This window comes from Balaenoptera physalus, assembly GCF_965194825.1.
Source record: "Balaenoptera physalus genome assembly, chromosome: 7".
NCBI classification, from domain to species: Eukaryota; Metazoa; Chordata; class Mammalia; order Artiodactyla; family Balaenopteridae; genus Balaenoptera; species Balaenoptera physalus.
The window spans coordinates 72,022,280-72,031,135 of record NC_138886.1 but is presented as its reverse complement, the minus strand read 5'-3'; the positions used below and the strand labels follow the sequence as shown (position 1 = coordinate 72,031,135).

At 42.7% G+C, this 8,856-nt stretch overlaps 2 long non-coding RNA genes across 2 annotated transcripts in view; both read left to right on the top strand.

The window, feature by feature from the left end:
- LOC309664791 overlaps window positions 1-8,856 on the top strand; it is a 324,842-nt gene that overhangs the window by 134,759 nt on the left and 181,227 nt on the right. The gene's annotated exons all lie outside the window — the stretch shown is intronic.
- The window catches only part of LOC309664785, a 223,494-nt gene that overhangs the window by 74,476 nt on the left and 140,162 nt on the right, over window positions 1-8,856 (top strand). The gene's annotated exons all lie outside the window — the stretch shown is intronic.

The window sequence follows — 8,856 nt, the reverse complement described above, 5'->3', positions numbered from 1 at the left end:
ATAAAAGGAGGGCCTCGGGAAGATGGCGGAAGAGTAAGACGCGGAGATCACCTTCCTTCCCACAGATACAGTAGAAATACATCTACACGTGGAACTGCTCCTACAGAACACCCACTGAACGCTGGCAGAAAACGTCCGACCTCCAAAAAGGCAAGAAACTCCCCCCGTACTTGGGTTGGGCAAAAGAAAAAAGAAATAACAGAGACAAAAGAATAGGGACGGCACCTGCACCAGTGGGAGGGAGCCGTGAAGGAGGAAAGATTTCCACGCACTAGGAAGCCCCTTCGCGGGCAGAGACTGCGGGTGGCAGAGGGGGGAAGCTTCGGAGCCACGGAGGAGAGCGCAGCCACAGGGGTGTGGAGGGCAAAGCGGAGAGGTTCCCGCACGGAGGAGCGGTGCCGACCAGCACTCACCAGCCCGAGAGGCTTGTCTGCTCACCCGCCGGGGCGGGCGGGGCTGGGAGCTGAGGCTTGGGCTTCGGTCGGATCGCAGGGAGAGGACTGGGGTTGGCGGCGTGAAAACAGCCTGAAGGGGTTAGTGCACCACAGCTGGCTGGGAGGGAGACCGGGGAAAAAGTCTGCAGCTGCCGAAGAGGCAAGAGACTTTTTCCTCCCTCTTTGTTTCCTGGTGCGCGAGGAGAGGGGATTCAGAGTGCCGCCTAAACGAACTTCAGAGACGGGCGCGAGCCGCAGCTACCAGCACGGATCCCACAGCAACAGGGGCGCAGAGGGAAAAACGGAGAGATTCCCGCACAGAGGCTCGGAGCCGAGCAGCACTCAGCAGCCCGAGAGGCTTGTCTGCTCCCCCGCCGGGGCGGGCGGGGCTGGGAGCTGAGGCTCGGGCTTCGGTCGGATCGCAGGGAGAGGACTGGGGCTGGCGGCGTGAACACAGCCTGAAGGGGTTAGCGCACCACAGCTGGCTGGGAGGGAGACCGGGAAAAAGTCTGCAGCTGCCGAAGAGGCAAGAGACTTTCTTGCCTCTTTGTTTCGCGGCGCGCAAGGAGAGGGGATTCAGAGCGCCGCCTAAACGAACTCCAGAGAAAGGCGTGAGCCTCGGCGATCAGCGCAGACCCCACAGTAACAGGGGCGCAGAGGGAAAAACGGAGAGATTCCCGCACAGAGGCTCGGCGCCGAGCAGCACTCACCAGCCCGAGAGGATTGTCTGCTCGGCGGGCGGGGCTGGGAGCTGAGGCTCGGGCTTCCAGCGGATCGCAGGGAGAGGACTGGGGCTGGCGGCGTGAACACAGCCTGAAGGGGTTAGCGCGCCACAGCTGGCTGGGAGGGAGACCGGGAAAAGGTCTGCAGCTGCCGAAGAGACAAGAGACTTTTTCTTGCCTCTTTGTTTCGCTGAGCGCAAGGAGAGGGGATTCAGAGTGCCGCCTAAACGAACTCCAGAGAAAGGCGCGAGCCGCGGCGATCAGCACGGACCCCAGAGACGGGCGTGAGACGCTGGGGCTGCTGCTGCCGCCTCCAAAAAGCCTGTGTGTGAGCACAGGTCACTCTCCACATCGCCCCTCCCGGGAGCCTGTGCAGCCCGCCACTGCCAGGGTCCCGTGATCCGGGGACAAGTTCCCCGGGAGAACGCACTGCCCGCCTCAAGCTGGTGCAACGTCACGCCGGCCTCGGCCGCCGCAGGCTCACCCCGCCTCCTCTGTACACCTCCCTCCCCGCGGCCTGAGTGAGCCAGAGCCCCCGAAGCAGCTGCGCCTTTAACCCCGTCCTGTCTGGGCGGGGAATAGACGCCCTCAGGAGACCTACACGCAGAGGCGGGTCCAAATCCAAAGCTGAACCCCAGGAGCTGTGCGAACAGGGAAGACAAGGGGAAATCTCTCCCAGCAGCCTTAGAAGCAGCGGATTAAAACTCCACAAACAACTTGATGTGCCTGCATCTGTTGAATACCTGAATAGACAACGAATCATCCCAAATTCAGGAGGTGGACTTTGGGAGCAGGATATATTAATTTTTCCCCTTTTCCTTTTATTTGTGAGTGTATATGTATATGCTTCTGGGTGCGATTTTGTCTGTATAGCTTTGCTTTACAATAGCTTTATTTTACTTCACTATATTATAGCCTCTTTCTTTCTTTCTTTCTTTCTATTTTTTCTCCCTTTTACTCTGAGCCGTGTGGACGAAAGGCTCTTGGTGCTCCAGCCAGGCATCAGGGCCGTGCCTCTGAGGTGGGAGAGCCAACTTCAGGACACTGGTCCACAAGAGACCTCCCAGCTCCACGTAATACCAAACGGCAAAAATCTCTCAGAGATCTCCATCTCAACATCAAGACCCAGCTTCACTCAACGACCAGCAAGCTACAGTGCTGGACACCCTATGCCAAACAACTAGCAAGACAGGAACACAGACCCATCCATTAGCAGAGAGGCTGCCTAAAATCATAATAAGGCCACAGACACCCCCAAAATACACCACCAGACGTGGACGTGCCCACCAGAAAGACAAGATCCAACCTCATCCACCAGAGCTCAGGCACTAGTTCCCTCCACCAGGAAGCCTACACAACCCACTGAACCAACCTTAGCCACTGGGGACAGATACCAAAAACAACAGGAACTACGAACCTGCAGCCTGTGAAAAGGAGACCCCAAACACAGTAAGATAAGCAAAATGAGACGACAGAAAAACACACAGCAGATGAAGGAGCAGGGTCAGAACATACCAGACTTAACAAATGAAGAGGAAATAGGTAGTCTACCTGAAAAAGAATTCAGAATAATGATAGTAAGGATGATCCAAAATCTTGGAAATAGAATGGACAAAATGCAAGAAACATTTAACAAGGACGTAGAAGAACTAAAGAGGAACCAAGCAATGATGAAAAACACAATAAATGAAATTAAAAATACTCTAGATGGGATCAATAGCAGAATAACTGAGGCAGAAGAAAGGATAAGTGACCTGGAAGATAAAATGGTGGAAATAACTACTGCAGAGCAGGATAAAGAAAAAAGAATGAAAAGAACTGAGGACAGTCTCAGAGACCTCTGGGACAACATTAAACGCACCAACATTCGAATTATAGGGGTCCCAGAAGAAGAAGAAAAAAAGAAAGGGACTGAGAAGATATTTGAAGAGATTATAGTTGAAAACTTCCCTAATATGGGAAAGGAAATAGTTAATCAAGTCCTGGAAGCACAGAGAGTCCCATACAGGATAAACCCAAGGAGAAACACACCAAGACACATATTAATCAAACTGTCAAAAATTAAATATAAGGAATACATATTAAAGGCAGCAAGGGAAAAAAAACAAATAACACACAAGGGAATCCCCATAAGGTTAACATCTGATCTTTCAGCAGAAACTCTGCAAGCCAGAAGGGAGTGGCAGGATATACTTAAAGTGATGAAGGAGAAAAACCTACAACCAAGATTACACTACCCAGCAAGGATCTCATTCAGATTCGATGGAGAAATTAAAACCTTTACAGACAAGCAAAAGCTGAGAGAGTTCAGCACCACCAAACCAGCTTTACAACAAATGCTAAAGGAACTTCTCTAGGCAAGAAACACAAGAGAAGGAAAACACCTACAATAACAAACCCAAAACATTTAAGAAAATGGGAATAGGAACATACATATCGATAATTACCTTGAATGTAAATGGATTAAATGCTCCCACCAAAAGACACAGGCTGGCTGAATGGATACAAAAACAAGACCCATATATATGCTGTCTACAAGAGACCCACTTCAGACCTAGAGACACATATAGACTGAAAGTGAGGGGATGGAAAAAGATATTCCATGCAAATGGAAATGAAAAGAAACCCTAAAGTAGCAATTCTCGTATCAGACAAAATAGACTTTAAAATAAAGACTATTACAAGAGACAAAGAAGGACACTATATAATGATCAAGGGATCGATCCAAGAGGAAGGTATAACAATTGTAAATATTTATGCACCCAACATAGGAGCACCTCAATACATAAGGCAAATACTAACAGCCATAAAAGGGGAAATCGACAGCAACACAATCATAGTAGGGGACTTTAACACCCCACTCTCACCAATGGACAGATCATCGAAAATGAAAATAAATAAGGAAACACAAGCTTTAAATGATACATTAAACAAGATGGACTTAATTGATATTTATAGGACATTCCACCCAAAAACAACAGAATACACATTTTTCTCAAGTGCTCATGGAACATTCTCCAGGATAGATCATATCTTGGGTCACAAATCAAGCCTTGGTAAATTTAAGAAAATTGAAATCGTATCAAGTATCTTTTCCGACCACAACGCTATGAGACTAGATATCAATTACAGGAAAAGATCTGTAAAAAATACAAACACATGGAGGCTACACAATACATTACTTAATAACGAAGTGATCACTGAAGAAATCAAAGGGGAAATCAAAAAATACCTAGAAACAAATGACAATGGAGATACGACGACCCAAAACCTATGGGACGCAGCAAAAGCAGTGCTAAGAGGGAAGTTTATAGCAATACAAGCCTACCTCAAGAAACAGGAAACATCTCGAATAAACAACCTAACCTTGCACCTAAAGCAATTAGAGAAAGAAGAACAAAAAAACCCCAAAGCCAGCAGAAGGAAAGAAATTATAAAGATCAGGTCAGAAATAAATGAAAAAGAAATGAAGGAAACAATAGCAAAAATCAATGAAACTAAAAGCTGGTTCTTTGAGAAGATAAACAAAATTGATAAACCATTAGCCAGACTCATCAAGAGAAAAAGGGAGAAGACTCAGATCAATAGAATTAGAAATGAAAAAGGAGAAGTAACCACTGACACTGCAGAAATACAAAAGATCATGAGAGATTACTACAAGCAACTCTATGCCAATAAAATGGACAACCTGGAAGAAATGGACAGATTCTTAGAAATGCACAAACTGCCGAGACTGAACCAGGAAGAAATAGAAAATATGAACAGACCAATCACAAGCACTGAAATTGAAACTGTGATTAAAAACCTTCCAACAAACAAAAGCCCAGGACCAGATGGCTTCACAGGTGAATTCTATCAAACATTTAGAGAAGAGCTAACACCTATCCTTCTCAAATTCTTCCAAAATATTGCAGAGGGAGGAACACTCCCAAACTCATTCTACGAGGCCAACATCACCCTGATACCAAAACCAGACAAAGATGTCACAAAGAAAGAAAACTACAGGCCAATATCACTGATGAACATAGATGCAAAAATCCTCAACAAAATACTAGCAAACAGAATCCAACACCACATTAAAAGGATCATACACCATGATCAAGTGGGGTTTATCCCAGGAATGCAAGGATTCTTCAATATACGCAAATCAATCAATGTGATACATCATATTAACAAACTGAAGGAGAAAAACCATATGATCATCTCAATAGATGCAGAGAAAGCTTTCGACAAAATTCAACACCCATTTATGATAAAAGCCCTGCAGAAAGTAGGCATAGAGGGAACTTTCCTCAACATAATAAAGGCCATATATGACAAACCCACAGCCAACATTGTCCTCAATGGTGAAAAACTGAAACCATTTCCACTAAGATCAGGAACAAGACAAGGTTGCCCACTCTCACCACTATTATTCAACATAGTTTTGGAAGTGTTAGCCACAGCAATCAGAGAAGACAAAGAAATAAAAGGAATCCAAATCGGAAAAGAAGAAGTAAAGCTGTCACTATTTGCAGATGACATGATACTATACATAGAGAATCCTAAAGATGCTACCAGAAAACTCCTAGAGCTAATCAATGAATTTGGTAAAGTAGCAGGATACAAAATTAATGCACAGAAATCTCTTGCATTTCTATACACTAATGACGAAAAATCTGAAAGTGAAATTAAGAAAACACTCCCATTTACCATTGCAACAAAAAGAATAAAATATCAAGGAATAAACCTACCTAAGGAGACAAAAGACCTGTATGCAGAAAATTATAAGACACTGATGAAAGAAATTAAAGATGATACAAATAGATGGAGAGATATACCATGTTCCTGGATTGGAAGAATCAACATTGTGAAAATGACTCTACTACCCAAAGCAATCTACAGATTCAATGCAATCCCTATCAAACTACCACTGGCATTTTTCACAGAACTAGAACAAAAAATTTCACAATTTGTATGGAAACACAAAAGACCCCGAATAGCCAAAGCAATCTTGAGAACGAAAAATGGAGCTGGGGGAATCAGGCTCCCTGACTTCAGACTATATTACAAAGCTTCAGTAATCAAGACAGTTTGGTACTGGCACAAAAACAGAAATATAGATCAATGGAACAGGATAGAAAGCCCAGAGATAAACCCACGCACATATGGTCACCTTATCTTTGATAAAGGAGGCAAGGATATACAGTGGAGAAAAGACAGCCTCTTCAATAAGTGGTGCTGGGAAAATTGGACAGGTACATGTAAAAGTATGAAATTAGAACACTCCCTGACACCATGCACAAAAATAAACTCAAAATGGATTAAAGACCTAAGTGTAAGGGCAGACACTATCAAACTCTTAGAGGAAAACATAGGCAGAACACTCTATGACATAAATCACAGCAAGATTCTTTTTGACCCAGCTCCTAGAGAAATGGAAATAAAAACACAAATAAACAAATGGGACCTAATGAAACTGTGCTTTTGCACAGCAAAGGAAACCATAAACAAGACCAAAAGACAACCATCAGAATGGGAGAAAATATTTGCAAATGAAACAACTGACAAAGGATTAATCTCCAAGATTTACAAGCAGCTCATGCAGCTCAATAACAAAAAAACGAACAACCCAATCCAAAAATGGGCAGAAGACCTAAATAGACATTTCTCCAAAGAAGATATACAGATGGCCAACAGACACATGAAAGAATGCTCAACATCATTAATCATTAGAGAAATGCAAATCAAAACTACAATGAGATATCATCTCACACCGGTCAGAATGGCCATCATCAAAAAATCTAGAAAGAATAAATGCTGGAGAGGGTGTGGAGGAAAGGGAACACTCTTGCACTGTTGGTGGGAATGTAAATTGATACAGCCACTGTGGAGAACAGTATGGAGGTTCCTTAAAAAACTACAAATAGAACTACCATACGACCCAGCAATCCCACTACTGGGCATATACCCTGAGAAAACCATAGTTCAAAAAGAATCATGTACCAAAATGTTCATTGCAGCTCTATTTACAATAGCCAGGACATGGAAGCAACCTAAGTGTCCATCATCGGATGAATGGATAAAGAAGATGTGGCACATATATACAATGGAATATTACTCAGCCATAAAAAGAAATGAAATGGAGGTATTTGTAATGAGGTGGATGGAGTTAGAGTCTGTCATACAGAGTGAAGTAAGTCAGAAAGAGAAAAACAAATACAGTATGCTAACACATATATACGGAATCTAAGGGAAAAAAAAAAAAAAAAAAAGGCCATGAAGAACCTAGTGGCAAGACAGGAATAAAGACACAGACCTACTAGAGAATGGACTTGAGGATATGGGGAGGGGGTGGGGTGAGATGTGACAGGGTAAGAGAGTGTCATGGACATATATACACTACCAAATGTAAAATAGATAACTAGTGGGAAGCAGCCGCATAGCACAGGGAGATCAGCTCGGTGCTTTGTGACCACCTAGAGGGGTGGGATGGGGAGGGTGGGAGGGAGGGAGATGCAAGAGGGAAGAGAAATGGGAACGTAATGTATATGTATAACTGATTCACTTTGTTATAAAGCAGAAGCTAACACACCATTGTAAGGCAATTATACTTCAATAAAGATGTTAAAAAAAAAAAAATTAATAAAATTCTGAAAAGAAAAGTACCAGGCCTAAATGGTTTTACTGGTGAATTCTACAAAACATTTAAGGAAGAAAGAACACTGACTCTCCATAATCTCTTTCAAACAATAAAAGCAGAGGGAAGACTTTCTAACTCATTTTATAAAGGCCAACATAGCCCTAACAACAAAACCAGATAAAAACATTACAAAAAAGAAAACTACAGATAATAACACATAAATTTACATGCAAAGTCATCAATAAAATATTAGCAAATTGAATCCAATAATGTTTAAAAAGAATTAAACATGACATCCAAGTAGAATTCATTTCAGGTATGCAAAGATGACTCAACATTCGAAAATCAATCAATGTACTCCATCTATAGCCAAAAGGCTAAAGAAAAAAAAAATCACATGATCATATCAATCTACACCAAAAAAGGATTTGGTAAAATCTAACATCCAATCATGTTTTTTTTTTTTTTTAAGTCAGAAAACTAGGAATAATAGAAGAGAACTTTCTCAGCTTGACAAAGAACAACTAGAAAAACCTACGTTCTGTGTCATACTTAATGATGAGAGGCTAGATGCTTCCTCCCTAAGATCAGGAACAAGGCACAGATGTCCTCTTTCACTGTTCTTATTCAATATCTTAATGGAAGTTCTAGCTAATGCAATATAACAAGAAAAACATATGAAAGTTATACATGTTAGAAAGGAAGAAGTGAAACTGTTGTTATTTGACATGACTGTCTATGTCAAAAATCCCAAAGAGTCTACAAGAGAATGTTAGAATGAGCCATGTTGTATGGATTAGTGTTTGGCACATCAGTATGAACTCATGCTCAGCTCAGTATTGATAAGATGGTTACATATACAAATATTTCTAAATATCTACACTGGTTAATTTATACATATTTTTTTTCTTTCTCTGTCAGCTGAGAAACCTAGCAGCAATGATATCACAGTAGCAACAAGCGTACCTAGCACCCAGATCCTAATTTCTAATACCATTCTCCAATAAAAGGAACCAGGCATCCTTGGAGAAATGGCTGATGCTAGGACACAAATAGGAAACGTACAAAATATACAAGA